The sequence below is a fragment of the Lethenteron reissneri genome, chromosome 67 (genome assembly GCF_015708825.2).
Source record: "Lethenteron reissneri isolate LAM-NWPU_2019-01 chromosome 67, ASM1570882v1, whole genome shotgun sequence".
Classification (NCBI taxonomy): Eukaryota; Metazoa; Chordata; class Hyperoartia; order Petromyzontiformes; family Petromyzontidae; genus Lethenteron; species Lethenteron reissneri.
In genome coordinates, this window is record NC_083845.1 from 2,659,581 (window position 1) to 2,677,512 (window position 17,932).

Here is a 17,932-nt window from a genome sequence, read left to right on the forward strand (position 1 = left end):
AAGGGAGTTTCTCAACGTCAATGCGATCAACCAACGAGTCAAAGGGCTAAGGCGCAGCCCTGCAATTGCGCCCTTCGCTGCTGGCAGAAGAGGCCTCCACTAGAGGGTACTCGAGTGACATTTGTCGGATTCTTCCACCCTGGCCAGAGGCGGGTGAACCCACCTCGGGTTGAATGGGTGAGTTTGGTGTGTGGGTGGGTGAGTTTGGTGTGTGGGTGGGTGAGTTTGGTGTGTGGGTGGGTGAGTTTGGTGTGTAGGTGGGTGAGTTTGGTGTGTGGGTGGGTGGGTTTGGTGTGTGGGTGGGTGAGTTTGGTGTGTAGGTGGGTGAGTTTGGTGTGTGGGTGGGTGAGTTTGGTGTGTGGGTGGGTGAGTTTGGTGTGTAGGTGGGTGAGTTTGGTGTGTGGGTGGGTGAGTTTGGTGTGTAGGTGGGTGAGTTTGGTGTGTGGGTGGGTGAGTTTGGTGTGTGGGTGGGTGAGTTTGGTGTGTGGGTGGGTGAGTTTGGTGTGTGGGTGGGTGAGTTTGGTGTGTGGGTGGGTGAGTTTGGTGTGTGGGTGGGTGAGTTTGGTGTGTAGGTGGGTGAGTTTGGTGTGTAGGTGGGTGAGTTTGGTGTGTGGGTGGGTGGGTTTGGTGTGTGGGTGGGTGAGTTTGGTGTGTAGGTGGGTGAGTTTGGTGTGTGGGTGGGTGAGTTTGGTGTGTGGGTGGGTGGGTTTGGTGTGTGGGTGGGTGGGTTTGGTGTGTGGGTGGGTGAGTTTGGTGTGTAGGTGGGTGAGTTTGGTGTGTGGGTGGGTGAGTTTGGTGTGTGGGTGGGTGAGTTTGGTGTGTAGATGGGTGAGTTTGGTGTGTAGGTGGGTGAGTTTGGTGTGTGGGTGGGTGAGTTTGAGTTTGGTGTGTGGGTGGGTGAGTTTGGTGTGTGGGTGGGTGAGTTTGGTGTGTGGGTGGGTGAGGTGGGTGTGTGGGTGGGTGAGTTTGGTGTGTGGGTGGGTGAGTTTGGTGTGTGGGTGGGTGAGTTTGGTGTGTGGGTGGGTGGGTGAGTTTGGTGTGTGGGTGGGTGAGGTGGGTGGGGTGAGATTGGTGAGTCGGTGAGGTTGGCGAGCGAGCGAGGTTGGTGAGTGGTTAGGCGGTGAGGTTGATGGGTGGTTGAGGTGTTAATTTGGTGGTCGAGGAGTGTGGGTGGGTGAGGTTGGTGGGTGACCGACTGTTTGAGCGGTTCACCCATTGGTCATTCCCCCTCGAAGCCAGCAGATGTCACCACCACGGCTCAACAGCGAGACCGCCACCTCGAGCCAGCAGTCCTCTGTGAATCTCGTGGCACATGTTGAGAGGGTCCTGCCACGTCGCCGGAAAACGCGGGGCTCTCCGGGCCCTCTGGCGGTCACCTTGTTGACAAGCCCCGGGCCTTGAACAGCTTCACAACATTGCAGAATGTTGTGGGTTTACTCTCCAAACACACGGGCGCGCTGTCATAGTAACGAATTGGCACGTGCTGTTTACGCAGAAATACTCATTGGCTGTGTCGGTTGGTGGCGGGTATAATGACATTTACGCGATCTGACCCCCCCTCCCCCCCACACAAAAAAATACCAATATTATTATAGATAATATTGGTCGCGAAAGCCAAACTCCGTGTTCAACTTCTAAATAATGGGAGCAGCTACAGCGGCGGTGTTGACGTCGTCCGCGCCGGGCTTGCAATCCAGAGGATCGCCACCGCCTTTGATTCCATCTCCTGGTGCGGAAGTTAAAGCAACGGGAGCGGGGGGCGGGGCGAGTTTGTTTTGCTTAATCCCCCCCCCGGCCTCCACCACCACGACCACCACGACCACCACCGCCACGACCACCACCACCACGACCACCACCACCACCACCGCCACCACCACCACGACCACCACGACCACCACCACCACCACCACGACCACGACCACCACCACCACGACCACCACGACCACCACCACCACCACCACGACCACCACGACCACCACCACCACCACGACCACCACGACCACCACCACCACCACCACGACCACCACGACCACCACCACCACCACGACCACCACGACCACCACCACCACCACCACGACCACCACCACCACGACCACGACCACCACCACCACGACCACCACCGCTGTCCACCCAGCGGCGTTTAATGGGTCCAGCCACAGTCGATCATCAGGTTTCATTTCAGTGTCGTGTATTTGGTGTAGCCCCGCGAGCCATTCGGCTCTTGAATCGGGTGCAACCGCAACAAACAAAACAAGTAAACCACGAACAAGAAAACCTCTTAAAGTGACTTTGTGCAAACAGAAAAAACTGCTAACTATTCTGGCGTGTGGTGGGGTAGAGTGTGGGTAACCCCCCCCCCCACACTTTCTCGTTTGGTCAACGTGGAAGAGTAGGCCACGTACCCTCTAGCGCTCTACAGCGGCCTCTAGTGGAGACCCCCCCCCCTTCCGCCAGCAGTGCTGTGCGCCGTGCAGTTGCAGGGGCTGCGCTGGGATGCGTGGCCTGCCGGGGGGGGCGGAGGGAGCCCCCCACACCTCACCACTCCGCACGCGACCCGCCGACCAACTCGCTGTGATGGTGGAAGCTAAGAAGAGGTGTGATGCCCTTGGCGGCACTGAACCCGTTGTGTTCGGATGTCCGAATACCAAATAGGACCCTTTGGCAAGGGACCATGTTCCTGCATTGCCCACACGCGCAGTGCGCATGGTGAGCCTGCACACAGACGTGGCTCTGGTCTTAATGTCGAAGCCACAATGAAGGCGGTCTCTGGTGGGGGCCAATCGGCTACCAAGACGATGCGTGCATTGCCAGAGGCACTCATGCACGTGTGTTTGCGTGTTTATACCGCGAGGACGGCGTGTGTGGTGAACGCAGACTGGATGCCTTGCTAATAACCGCATCAATTTGGTGTTTGTACATCTTAACACCTCCTGATGTATTGCCAGAAAGGCTAAAACACCGATGCCGACTTGTCATCGTGTTTGACGCTGGCTACAAAGGTCCCAGAGACACGGAACGAAGCGCCGTGGTTGGTTGTCGTGTTGGGTGGAGAGGCGGGACGAGGGATGTTATGAATCTTGCACCGTGTGAAGTTGTGTGTGCGTGCGTGTGTGTACGTGTGTACGTGTGTGTGTGTGCGTGCGTGTTTGTGCGTGTGTGTGCGTGTGTGTACCTGTGTGTGTGTGTGTGTGTACGTGTGTGTGCGTGCGTGTTTGTGCGTGCGTGTTTGTGTGTGTGTGTGCGTGTGTGTGCGGGCGTGTGTGTACGTGTGCGTGTGTGTGTGTTTTGCGTGTGTGCATGTGCGTGTGTGGGCTGTGCGTGTGTGTGTACATGTGTATACGTGTGTGTGTGTGTGTGAGCTGTGTGCGTGTGTGTGTACGTGTGTGTGAGCTATGTGTGTGTGTGTATGTACGTGTGTGTGTACATGTGTATACGTGTGTGGTATGTGTGTGTGTACGTGTGTGCGTGTGTGCGTGTGTGTGTGTGTGTTCTCTCCCCCTGTTCTGCATGGGTTTACTCGGTCTTCCTGCCAGGGCTGTATTATCCAATAGACCACAGTCGGCACTATTCCTCGGGCCGACGACAAAAATGTTGCCCATGTTTTTGTTTGTATGATTAAACAAATGTAACCAATATCTTGTTGAGTAAATATATTAACGTCGCGAGGATAGGCACGGTGTATAGATAAAGAGGCAGCGTCATGTCAATCGGGTTGTTATTTCAGAAGGTGAGAGAGAGAAATTAAACACCGGAGATTAAGTTTCCGAGATTTTTTTATTCATTGCAAAATTAGCAAACTAACGTCTTGAATGTGTTTGTCGCACAATCTCATTCTCAACAGAGAGTCGCGGTGCCCGGGCTCGACAAGGCGGCAGCTTCGTCGCCCTCTGGGGTGACCGAGACAGTTGTGTTTAATCAGCTTCAGCGAGTGGCAGCAGCGCTGGCAGCAGTGGCACGGGGCAGCAGGAGCAGCAGCAGCAGCAGGAGCAGCTCGAGAGAGAGAGAGAGACCACTCAGACAGAAGTTCCTCTCGGCCCTGCCAAGAACCTTCACCCGGCCCTGCTTCCTGCCACAGTGAAAACAAAACCCCCAAACAACAACAACAACAACAGGGTGAACCGGGATCGTCCAAACCTGCACCGTGACCCACTCGCGATTACGCAGCAACGCCAGGGGCAGCAGTAGCAGCAGCGGCATCGCCCACGTCTCCTACGAACAACTTGGGCAGGTGAGAGAGACTCGCTGGGAGGCTCTTCGCTGGGCGGGGCAACCGAGTGACATCACGACGACGTCACAATCAGAGGCACGCGTCTCCGGGCCGAGCAATCGCGACGTTGGCGTCCTCATCACGATGACCGCGTGGACTCGGCGCTCATCGACACGGAAGCCCGCGGAGCTGGATGAAACGTCGGGGTGTGTTGGGGGGAGTGGTGGCGCAGTGGTTAGCAACATCGGCCCCCACAAAGCCGGCCCGCTCGTGACTGATAACAGCGGGAAACATCTGAAGCCGGTAATGGGTCCTCCGCTTTGCTGGATTCGGTTTGTGTTGACGTCAGCGACTGGGGAGACAAAGGCGGCCGGGCGTAGTGCTCGCGTTAGTTGCGGCACTTTGGGCTATACGGGGGGGGGGTCTTTGTGTCTGTGTGGGGCACGGCACTTGCCCCAACGAGCTGCGCCGTGCACACTTGCCCCGAGAGCCCGTGCAGGCTACACGGGGAGATCTTTGTCTTGTATTATGAGGTGTGTGTGTGTGGTTACAATTGTAGTGGTGATACGCGCTGGGGTAGGGATCGTGTGCCAGCGCGTAGTGATTGGCTGTGTATGTGGCAGAGGTGGGACAAAGTCATTGTTATGCAAGTCCAAGTCGAGTCTGAAGTCATCAAATTCATGACTCGAGTCTGACTCGAGTCCAAGTCACATGACTCGAGTCCACACCTCTGGTATGTGGTGACGCGCGCTGACGGTGGAGGATCAGGGGTCAGCGCGGGGTCGTGGGTTACGTGGTGCTGATTGGCTGTGTGCCGGTGACGCGCTGAGAGGGAGTGATCGGGTGGCAGCGCGGTGTGATTGGTTGAGTAGTGTTAACACGCGCTGGGGAAAACGGATTGTAGAGAGAGCGCGTCGTCATTGGTTAACTAAGGAGCGATGCTCACGTCGACGTCCGCATCAGCTCCGTCTCCCGTGAGCAGGGGCTATAAAAGGGGATGCACACAGGCGTAAGGGCAGTATGTAACCAGCGAAGAATGAAGACGGGGATGAAGAGATAGGGCCCTGTGGTACCTAGTCCCGCTGTCCTAACGGGACCGGGACTCTGTGTAACCCAGAGGCAAGTGCATTGTGTGTAGCCAGAGGCATAGGGTCTACACGAGTCGAATGCATGGTGTGTAGCCAGAGGCATAGGGTCTACACGAGTCAAGTGCATTGTGTGTAGCCAGAGGCATAGGGTCTACACGAGTTATGTGGAGTGTATAGTCAAAAGAATAGAGACCACACGTTGTATTGTGACACGACAAGATTTCATAAAAGTGTGTTACCCGTCAAGAAGTTCCTGCCGTCATTTCCAATACTTCACAATCACCGTCGTCACCATCAAGGTGTTGATTGGCTAGTGAGCATCCTACAGAAACGCCGTCCCAAACCTCAATCTTCGCGCCCCATCACCGCGTCTACCAACTCAGGCCTCCCCATCGAATGTGCACGAACTCGTCCCACGCTGCACGCGCCTCATGATTGTTCAACCGGTTCCCGCGAGGCGCGAGGCAATTCTGGGCCGTCGGAGGCAGTCGCCCTCCAGCAACAACGGGGGGCTGAGGAGCCGCGCTCACAACAGCGAGCGGAGCGCCGGGCGGTTAAAGCACAGCGAGTTTATATAGTTGGGAGCAGAGGTGGTGTGCATCGGCCACTCATCTCAGTCGGTCAACCCGTGGCACCTGGGTCTGTCCCGTGACCTGTCAGCGGCCGTTCGACAGGTCACGTGGCCTTCAAGTGCACATAGCCTGGCACAAACTCCGTGGTGACGTCACCGCCGCATAGTTGTTGGTGTTGTGGGTATTGTCTGAACCCAGCCTGTACCTCCCGTCAGGTGAACGCATGGCACCTGGGTCTGTCCCGTGACAATTCGCGTGCTGTTAGCGCCTCACTAACAAGCGCTCTTAGGGGCCGTCCATAAATGACGTCACGCGATTTTGGACGATTTTTGACCCCCCCCCCCTCGTCACACGGCGTCAGAAAAAGCAGGCCCCCCCCAAATATGACGTCACAAAGCTCTACCCCCCCCCCCCCCAAAATAAAACATGCTTCAAATCGCTTTAAACTATTGTCATTGTAATGCGTATTTAATGTGGCGTTGCACTCTGATGTCGGAGAAAACATTTATTAAAAAGTCTATTTAATTAAGTAGAACGTGTTGTCTATATTTATTTAAAGTTGCGCATTTTGATGTGACGTCACATTTCTCAAACCCCCCCTCCTCGTCACACATCGTGACAAATGTCTGACCCCCCCTCTCCCTGTGTGCGTGTGAATGGCTTTTTGTGCTGGGAGTTTGTGCGGTTTGTGAATGTGTGTGGGAGTGTCTGTGTGTGTGTCTGTCTGTGTGTCTGTGTGTGTGTGTGTCTGTGTGTGTGTCTGTGTGTCTGTGTGTGTGTCTGTGTGTGTGTGTGGGAGTGTGTGTGTGTGGGAGTGTCTGTGTGTCTGTGTGTCTGGGTGTGTGTCTGTGTGTGTGGGAGTGTGTCTGTGTGTGTGGGAGTGTGTGTGTGTGTGTGGGAGTGTGTCTGTGTGTGTGGGAGTGTGTCTGTGTGTGTGTGTGTCTGTGTGTGTGTCTGTGTGTGTGTCTGTGTGTGTGTGTGGGAGTGTGTGTGTGTGGGAGTGTGTGTGTGTGGGAGTGTCTGTGTGTGTGTGTGTCTGTGTGTGTGTCTGTGTGTGTGTCTGTGTGTCTGTGTGTGTGTGTGGGAGTGTGTGTGGGTGTGTGTGTGTCTGTGTGTGTGTCTGTGTGTCTGTGTGTGTGTGTGTCTGTGTGTCTGTGTGTGTGTCTGTGTGTGTGTGTGGGAGTGTGTGTGTGTGGGAGTGTCTGTGTGTGTGTGTCTGTGTGTGTGTCTGTGTGTGTGTCTGTGTGTCTGTGTGTGTGTGTGGGAGTGTGTGTGGGTGTGTGTGTCTGTGTGTGTGTCTGTGTGTCTGTGTCTGTGTGTGTGTCTGTGTGTGTGTCTGTGTGTCTGTGTGTGTGTCTGTGTGTGTGTGTGGGAGTGTGTGTGGGTGTGTGTGGAGCTGGTTAGCGCGCTGCGCTACGAACCTGGCGACCCGAGTTCGATTCACGCTCACAGACAACACCAGTGACGACTATCTGGGCCTCCCATAGGTCGACTCAGCCTCAAATGAGTATCTGCTGTGGTGTACACAGCAGATACTGTGTACACCACCCCCCTCGTGTACCGTGCCGGCCTTCATAGGTGCTGCTCGCTATCGGCACTTGCCCCTACAGCCTGTTTGTTTAAGGCTCGGGGAGGTCCTGCGCCTCCCATCGGTCCAGCACCAACCCCGATCACCACGAATGTCAGTAGCCGACTCCCGGGAATGGGACTCTGGAATTTGCGGCGTTCATAGCCGGCTCGGTGCACAACGCAATGCGCTAATCGCTGCGCCACCGCTCCACCTCGACCCCTCCCCCCCACCCACCCCCGCTAATCCATCACGCCTTGGCAAAGGCTGCCAAGTGAAACAATCATGCAAATTGGCACGAAACAAAGAGAGCCACGTAAATTGTTGCGTTTGGGGTCGCTCGGGCGAGAGTGACCCCCCTCTCTCTCCACCCCCTCCCCCCCCCCCCGTAACTCGACAACAAACACAACCCTCCATTGTCCCCCCCCTGCCCCGCCTCCCCATCCTATTGTCCTCGCCCTCATTGTCCCCCGCGTCCCATTGTCCTCGCTCCGCACGCTTGCCAATCGCGCATCATCCACTCGCTCACACACACTCACACACTCACTCACACACTCACACACTCACACTCACACACTCACTCACACACTCACACACTCACTCACACACTCACTCACACACTCACGCACTCACTCACACACACACTCACACACTCACACACTCACTCACACACTCACTCACACACTCACACACTCACTCACACACACACTCACACACTCACACACTCACACTCACACACTCACTCACACACTCACTCACACACTCACACACTCACTCACACACACTCACACCACACTCACACACACCTTACACACACACACTCACACACTACAACACTCACACACACACTCACACACACACTCACACACTCACTCACACACTCACTCACACACACACTCACACACACTCACACACTACACACTCACACACACACTCACACACACACTCACACACTCACTCACACACTCACACACACTCACACACTCACCCACACTCACACACTCACACACACACTCACACACACACTCACACACACACTCACACACACACACTCACACACACACACTCACCCACTCACTCACACACTCACACACACACTCACACACACCACACTCACACACACACACTCACACACACATTCACACACACTCACACACTCACACACACTCACACACATACACACTCACACACACACACACTCACCACACACTCACACACTTCACACATTCACACACACTCACACACTCACACACACTCACAGACATACACTCACACACACTCACACACTCACACACACACTCACACACTCACACACACAACACTCACACACACTCCACACACACATACACACTCACACACTCACAGACCCACTCACTCACCCACACACATACACACTCACACACTCACACACACTCACACACTCCCCACACTCACACACTCACACACACACTCACACACTCACACACACACTCACACACACACTCACACAACGCTCACCCACACACTCACCCACGCACACACACACTCACCCACTCACACACACACTCACACACACACTCACACACACACACTCACACACACACACTCACCCACTCACTCACACACTCACACACATACTCACACACACACACTCACACACACACACTCACACACACACTCACACACACACTCACACACACACTCACACACTCACACAACGCTCACCCACACACACACACACTCACCCACGCACACACACACTCACACACTCACACACACACACTCACACAACGCTCACCCACACACACTCACACACTCACACACTCACTCAAACACACACTCAGACACACACACTCACACACACACAAACGCTCACCCACTCACACTACGCTCACCCACTCACACAACGCTCACCCACTCACACACACACTCACACACGCACACTCACACTCACCCACTCACCCACACACTCACACAACGCTCACTCACACAACGCTCACCCACACACTCACCCACGCACACACACACTCACCCACTCACACACACACTCACACACACACTCACACACACACTCACACACACACACTCACACACACACACTCACCCACTCACTCACACACTCACACACACACTCACACACACACACTCACACACACACACTCACACACACACTCACACACACACTCACACACACACTCACACACTCACACAACGCTCACCCACACACACACACACACTCACCCACGCACACACACACTCACACACTCACACACACACACTCACACAACGCTCATCCACACACACTCACACACTCACACACTCACTCAAACACACACTCAGACACACACACTCACACACACACAACGCTCACCCACTCACACTACGCTCACCCACTCACACAACGCTCACCCACTCACACACACACTCACACACGCACACTCACACTCACCCACTCACCCACACACTCACACAACGCTCACTCACACAACGCTCACCCACACAACGCTCACCCACGCACGCCACTCCACACCGCTAAATCCACTCCGCTAATTCCGCGCCGCACTGCTCAACTCCACACCGCGGGGGATCCATGGAAACGTCACAGTTAAACTCCTGCACGTGTTGCCCGAGTTTGTGAGTGTGTGAGTGTGTGTGAGTGTGTGTGTGAGTGAGTGTGTGTGAGTGTGTGTGAGTGTGTGTGTGAGTGAGTGTGTGTGTGTGTGAGTGTGTGTGAGTGTGTGTGAGTGTGTATGTGTGTTTATGTGTGTGTGTGAGTGTGTGTGTGAGGGTGTGTGTGATTGTGTGAGAGTGTGTGTGAGTGAGTGTGTGTGTGAGTGAGTGTGTGTGAGTGTGTGAGGTGTGTGAGTGTGTGTGTTTGAGTGTGTGTGTGTGAGTGTGTGTGAGTGTGTGTGTGAGTGTGTGTGTCTGAGTGTGTGTGTCTGAGTGTGTGTTGAGTGTGTGAGTGTGTGAGTGTGTGTGAGTGAGTGTGTGTGAGTTTGTGATTGTGTGAGAGTGTGAGAGTGTGTCAGTGAGTGTGTGTGTGAGAGTTTGTGATTGTGTGAGAGTGTGAGAGTGTGTGTGTGAGTGAGTGTGTGTGTGAGAGTGTGTGAGTGTGTGTGAGTGTGTGTGTCTGAGTGTGTGTTTGAGTGTGTGTGTGAGTTTGTGAATGTGTGTGTGAGTGTGTGAGTGTGTGTGAGTGTGTGTGTGAGTGTGTGAGTGTGTATGTGTGTGAGTGTGTGAGTGTGAGTGTGTGAGTGTGTGTGTGTGTGTGTGTGAGTGTGTGTGAGTGTTTGTGTGTGTGAGTGTGTGAGTGTGTGTGTGAGTGTGTGAGTGTGTGTGAGTGTGTGAGTGTATGTCTGTGAGTGTGTGTGAGTGTGTGAGTGTGTGTGAATGTGTGAGTGTGTGAGTGTGTGTGAGTGTGTGTGAGTGTGTATGTGTGTGAGTGTGTGTGAGTGTGTGAGTGTGTGTGAATGTGTGAGTGTGTGAGTGTGTGTGAGTGTGTGTGAGTGTGTATGTGTGTGAGTGTGTATGTGTGTGAGTGTGTGTGAGTGTGTGAGTGTGTGTGAGTGTGTGAGTGTGTGTGTGAGTGTGTGAGTGTGTGTGTGTGAGTGTGTGAGTGTGTGAGTGTGTGTGAGTGTGTATGAGAGTGTTTGTATGTGTGTGAGTGTGTGTGAGTGGGTGAGTGTGTGAGTGTGTGTGTGAGTGTGTGAGTGTGTGTGAGTGTGGATGTGTGTGAGTGTGGGTGAGTGTGTGAGTGTGTGAGTGTGTGTGTGAGTGTGTGAGTGTGTGTGTGTGAGTGTGTGTGAGTGTGTGAGTGGGTGAGTGTGTGAGTGTGTGTGTGTGAGTGTGTGTGAGTGTGTATGTGTGTGAGTGTTTGTGTGTGTGAGTGTGTGTGAGTGTGTGTGTGAGTGTGTGTGACTCGGCCACCCGAGTTCGATTCCGGCTCACGGCCAACACCAGTGACGATTATCGGAACCCGTCATGGGCTTCCCCTAGGTAGACTCGGCCTCAAATAAGTACCTGGTGCGATGTGTAAACATCGCCACTAGGGAGACAAAGGCGGCCGGGCGTGGTGTTGTGTTGGCCACCCACCCCCTCGTGTGCCGTGCCGGCCTTCATAGGTGCTTGCCAACAGCACTTGCCCCAACAGCCTGTTGCAGGCTATACGGGTGATCTTTGTCTTTGGTGTTGTGAGTGTGGGTTGGGTGGGGGAGGGGGGGTTTTGTGGGTGGGGTGGGGGGGTTAAGTGCCCCCCCCACCCCCCGGCTCTCTGTGTAACTCACGCATTGTGGCTCCCATTGTGCTGCAAGGAGATCGATGTCCCTCTCATCAATATGCATCGACTCGAGCCGCGCTCCTTTGTCAGGCTAATGTGGGGGGCAGGGGGGGCAGGGGGGGCAGGGGGGGGGCGAGGACTGAGACGTCTTAAGGATTGCACCCACGCCTGGTGTGTGGGGGGGGGTATTTAGCTATTTATTTATTTATTACCCCCCCCCCCTTCCTCCCCGCTCTTCCCATGGAGGAGGTAAGCAACCACGGGTTGACTCCGCGTCCCTTGACGCCGCCGTTTTGATTGCACCCCGCCGCGCCGACGCGAGAATTGGCAGCCGCTTGCCGCGAGAGAGGCCTTCATCCAGCAGTGGATTGACCCTGACGATGACGATGATGATTGACTCCCTGGCTGCTGCTGCTGCTGCTGATGATGATGATGATGAGTGTGAAGTGCGGGTTACGGTCGGTGGGTGACGTTTCCGTCCAAGCGCGTAGTCTCGGCCCGTGCTGCGGTATTGGCGCGCGCGTGCAGCACCACGTTGAAAAGGTTGAAATCGTGCACACACATGAGCGCTGTGTGTGGTGTCTGTGTGGTGTCTGTGTTTGTGTGTCTGTGTTGTGTGTTGTCTGGGTGTGTGTGTGTCTGTGTGTCGTGTGTGGTGTGTGTCTGTGTGTGTGTGTGTCTGTGTGTGTGTCTGGTGTGTGGTCTGTGTGTGCTGTGTGTGGTCTGTGTGTGTGTCTGTATGTGTGTCTGTGTGTGTGTGTTGTCTGTGTGTGTGTGTTGTGTGTCTGTGTGTGTGTGTGTGTCTGTGTGTGTGTGTGTGTGTGTGTCTGTGTGTGTGTCTGTGTGTGTGTGTCTGTGTGTGTGTCTGTGTGTGTGTCTGTGTGTGTGTCTGTGTGTGTGTCTGTGTGTGTGTCTGTGTGTGTGTGTGTCTGTGTGTGTGTCTGTGTGTGTGTCGGTGTGTGTGTGTGTCTGTGTGTGTGTCTGTGTGTGTGTCTGTGTGTGTGTCTGTGTGTGTGTCTGTGTGTCTGTCCGTTCTGTCTGTCTGTGTGTCTGTGTGTCTGTCTGTGTGTCTGGTCTGTCCGTCTGTCTGTCCGTCTGTCTGTCTGTCCGTGTGTGCGGTGGCCCGACTCCTGGGCCTCCCCTAGGTCGACTGAGCCTCAAACGAGTACCTGGAGCGGTGTGTAAACATCGCCACTGGGAAGACCAGGGGGCGGGGGGGGGGGTTGGACGTGGTGCTGGCCACCCACCCCCTCGTGTGCCACAGGGCCGGCCTTCATAGGTGCGATTCGCTAACAGCACTTGCCCCGACACTCTGTCAAGGCTGTACGGGACATCTTTGTCTTTGTGTAACGTGGGGGGGGGGGGGGGGGGGGTCACGGTAAGACGCGTAGAGGTGGTCCCACGTGAACGAGAGTCACGAACAACAGATGATTCTTAAACAAATAAAAGAGAAAGCGGACGACATGATTCATGAAATAACAATCACCCGCGATGCCCATTCAATGAATCGTTCGGCGGACGCTGCTTCTGCTTTTAGTTTAAAGTGCAGACTGTAACAGGCGCACATGTACGCGATCTGTATGATGGATGTTGACATTGGTCGCGAAAGCCTCCGTGTTAAACTATAATAGGCGACGTTTCGGGCAACTGCCCCTTCTTCGCCGCACAAAACGATGACCACGAATTAGTCCATTGAGCTGTCTCGGTGCTTACGGCGAAGGGCGCTCGCCCGAAACGTCTCCGATCGCGCACTTTGTTTTACAAGCGCACGGCGCTGTGGGTCGCTCACGGACGCGTCGTGAAGTGGCGGCGCCTTCGCCGCTCTTTGCAGAGGGTCGCGGTTCAAAGGCAGCGGCCGCCGGCGTTCTGTGGGACAAAAATCTAAAAAAAACATTTGTTTAATTTTTTTTTATTTTTTGTTCCTGGGTAGTAAGTGTCATTTCCTAATTGCTTATGTATTAAAAGTACAGAAAATGGCTGTTGTTCCCCACAAACTTTGCTTTTGTGACATTTTGAAATTTACATATTTTCTATGAGAAAACGTGGTGTGCGTTAGTGTCATTCCTTCACGTAAAGTCCTGGTCACAAAAGCAAAGTTTGTGGGAGAATAACAACAATTTTCTGTACTTTTGAGGCATAAGCAATTATAAAATGACACTTAGTACCCAGGAGCAAAAACTCGTGTTACATAGTGAATGATTCACTGCGACGCTCTATGAACCACAACGACAATATCACTACGGCGACGACGACTACGACGACGACCACGACGCTCCACTCGCAGTTGGACGTCAAAGATCCCCGTGACGCCAAATCGCAAGCGCAGGGCGGCCGCGCGACACGCACAATCGCTCCACTCACTCGGGATTACAATCCTCGCGGTAATCGCCAACCCCCCGCCGCTACCGGCAGAGCGCGGCCCCACGTCACTCGTCCAAATGCGACTCACCCCCCTCTCTGGAAGTTCTCATCTCATAAATGAGTCGATAAATATTTAATAGACAGAGGACCGCAGATCTTGGGTAATCGTCCGCCGCTGCCTTCCCGGCATCCTCGTCTGCGGTTCCTCCTCGCGCCGCTGGGCCGCCGTCTGATCAGCGCGCGAGTCGCCACGACCCGCCGTGACCTCGATTGAATGCGTCGGCGCGCAGCAGAGGCGCACGAGAGCTGACGGCGGCCAGGATTCGAACCTCCAGGGGTAACCAGCCCGGCGACCAGTGCAAGACTTCCCCCCCCCCACCCTCCCCGCAGCGGCCTCAGTGTGAGCCGGTAATCTTCCCCGGGGGGAACCAGGAGCGGGTAAAAGGGGCCGATCTAATCGCGTTATGCGGCCGCAATGTCGACCTCTAAAGGGACATCCGCTACAATTGACTCCTGGCACAGCGCGCCGAGTCCAAGCTTACATGGTAGCTAACGGGAGTCCAAAATCCTCGTCCCAATTTCCTCCGTGTCCCCTGCCTCCCCACACCTCCTCCTCCTCATCCCCGAGTTGCGTGGCCGCTGTTGGGTGCCGCGCGTGCAGGGAAAACGGAGTGGTCGGTGGACCCGAGTTCGAATTCCGTTCACGGGTGACGAATATTCGAACCGGTCCTGGGTCCTCCTCCACCCACTCTCGGGTCCTACTCAGCCTTAAAAAAGCACCTCGTGCGGTGCGTGAACATCAGCACTGGGAAGACAAAGGCGGTGGCCGGGAGTGGTGGCCGGGAGTGGTGGCCGGGAGTGGTGGCCGGGAGTGGTGCCAGGCGAGGTGCTGGTCGACTCAGCCAGCCGTCGTGTGCCGTGTTCGCCCTTCGCTGACATTTCGGGAGCTCTTGGAACGTTCCAGAGATCTGCCTCTGCTCTCACCACGCGCTCCCTCTCTCTTCTGCCTCTCTCGCTCCCTCTCTCTCTCTCTTATGCCTCTCTCTCTCTGCCTCTCTCCTCCCCTCTCTCTCTCTTCTGCCTTTCTCTCTTTTCTGCCTCTCTCTCTCGCTCCCTCTCTCTCTCTTCTGCCTCTCTCTCTCTTCTGCCTCTCTCTCTCTCTCCCTCTATCTCTCTTCTGCCTCTCAATAGCAACAAAAAAGTGTAAATTCAAAGCACGCGCTCCTTTGTTTGCCCAACTTTTCAGTTTGGGGTGTTTTGTTCCGTAATTGAAGTCACCGATGACCGCGTTCTTTTTGGCCGACGCGTCCACTTGGCGAGACGCAGAATTCTGTTCGCAGCTTGCACGGCACAGCGAATGTGGGGTGAAGCAATCGGGCGGTTTGGGAAAACGTCATGGGAGGAGGAGGTGGTGGTGGTGTTGGTGGTTGTAATGGGTGTATTAGAACCACGATGATGGGGGTTGCCAGCTCGGAGGCGGTGTGCGTGGATGGGCGAGACACGTGCGGCAGGACGGAGGAGGGTAAAGCGACTTGGCGGATGTGAATAGATCGTGGGCAGGTGCGCGGTGATGTTGACGAGGCTTTGCTGTTCTCATCAATCCGCTGTGGGATGAGGCCCTACCCACAGCCGTGTGGGTCGTGGGTGTTCATTGACCACACTTAACCACGCTGGTCAGTAGCCATGAAGAAGGGCTATTATCCGAAACGTCGCCTAAAATGTGTTTATATTTTTACGCTACACACACCCACGGTGTTGTGCTTGACACGGAACGCGCTCAGTTGGGGTTGTTGGTTGTGCTCGTGCACCACTGTCAACGCAAGCAGCAGCAGCGGCATCGCCCAGCCGGTGATTTGGCAAGTGCTGTGCCGCATAGACCTACAGTACAACACACGTGTCGACTCGTGCCAGATTGCAGCAACGTGGCCAAGGCGCGCGCAACTTTGCGCGGGTACGTGCTACGATTGGGACTCATCGGTGATCCGTGCATGACCATGGGCACCCAGCCTCTAGTGATGTTTGGATCTTCATTAGCCACTCGGCATCATTGGCAATGAAGGCCAAGGTAGAGGCTGCCGTGTTAGATGGATCGTCATCGGTATGAAAAGCGTAAATATAAACTGTCCATTCCTCTTCATAGCATTCCAACATTACATTGTGATGATGATGCAAATAACAATTACTGTTACACGATCCTTTGTCATTCCACTGCTGGATGAGAACCTCCCCATAGGGGGGAGGGGGTCACTTGACCATACTTCACCACGTTGGTCATTGTGAATCGGTGCAGGTGGCAAAACATGCCTGCACGTGGGAGCATAGAAGTGCGGTGCAACTGTCTTGTCAACTGGGCCGAGATGGTGGGAATTTGTGGGGAAGAGGCCACAAGCGGGCGAGCACTGCACTCACTATCTCCCGGGGCGGCAGCTGAAACTACGGGGCGATTTTCCTACCCCCCCCCCCTCTCCCCTCCTCCTCCTTCCACCCACCCCTGTTATTTGGTCGCCACCACGACCACCACGACGAGTCGCGTGCGTTGGAGCAAAGTGTGGGGCTCCCACCGTGATTTTTTTTTAAAACCCACAGCGCCTGGCTCGGTGCACAACAGGAAATCACTCCTAGCCCCCCCCCCCCGGTGTAGGCGAGTCTTGGACGAGCCCCCTAACCCAGCGGTGGTTCTTCACCTCCACTGCAGCGTTGCCCTGCCCCCATCACGCTTCTGGGTCGTGAAACGATGTCACGATGTCCATGACTGCCGAGGGGTTTGCTGGAACAAAGTAAGTTGGAGCTGAACCTGCCCCAGGGCTTATTGGGGTTTTCGGTGATTAACTTGTAAACATAAAAAGTCTGGTCACGTCTCGCCAAAAGAAAGGGCATCTCGCAGCCCCAGAATAAGAGTCACTGGGTTTAAGGTTCGCAGTGCAGTACAGCAAGAAGGTTACGATTGCGTGACACGGCTATGGTGTCGTAATCAGCAGCATGCCCATCATGGTATATCCACCGTTCGATGAAGGTGATGCCAATCGCAATTTATTTTAAGAAGATGAGCCACTACTCGAAGATTTGCTCCATCGGAGGCGCCTTCCTACGTGGCCCAGCGGCGAGCGCGGGGCAATTGCAGGGCTGCGCTTCTGCCTCTACAGGAGTTTTGAGTTGGGTGGGGGTTGTTTGAATGATTGCGGTGTTCCAGGGAGGAGCAGTGCTCGGTCCCCATGGCTGAGGGGTGATTTAACAAAAGTGGTGCCGAGTGGAACCTTTAAAAGTCCTGGCGACGTCATCAATCTCAGGGGGGGGGGGGCCATTGTGGGCAACCCCCACTCCGATACAACAAAAATCCGAATTGCAATTTACCTACAAAGCCACACGAACACACACACGCGCACGCACATGCAGACACACGCACGCACATGCAGACACACGCACATGCAGAGACACACACACACACGTACACACACACGAGCAAACACATACGGACACACCACGAAAATACACACGCACGCCCACACGCACACACGAGCACATACGTACACACGCACACGAAAAGACACGCACACATACGTACACACACACACGCACACATACGTACACACACGTACACACACGCACACACACGTGAGAACCGCCCCCCCCCCCTCCCACAAGCCTCCCCAACCACCACCACCCAGCACCCAGCCCAGCACCCAGCCCAGCGCGGCAGCGGCAGCAGCAGCGGCAATAATGAAATCCCTCCTCCGCTGTCCCCTCGTGACCTCCTCTTTCCCAGGCCTCGCCAGAGAAGCGGGACAATGCATCTCAATGGGCGCCTCTCGCCGGGCTAAATAAAGGACATCAATCAGCTGGACCGCCCTTTGACCCCCCCACCCCCCCATAACCCCCCCACCC

General features: G+C 55.0%; 1 pseudogene; it reads left to right on the forward strand.

Annotated features, from left to right (window-relative positions):
• Positions 1-16,103: 16,103 nt before the first annotated feature.
• The window catches only part of LOC133360100 (ral guanine nucleotide dissociation stimulator-like 1), an 11,605-nt pseudogene continuing 9,776 nt past the window's right edge, over positions 16,104-17,932 (forward strand).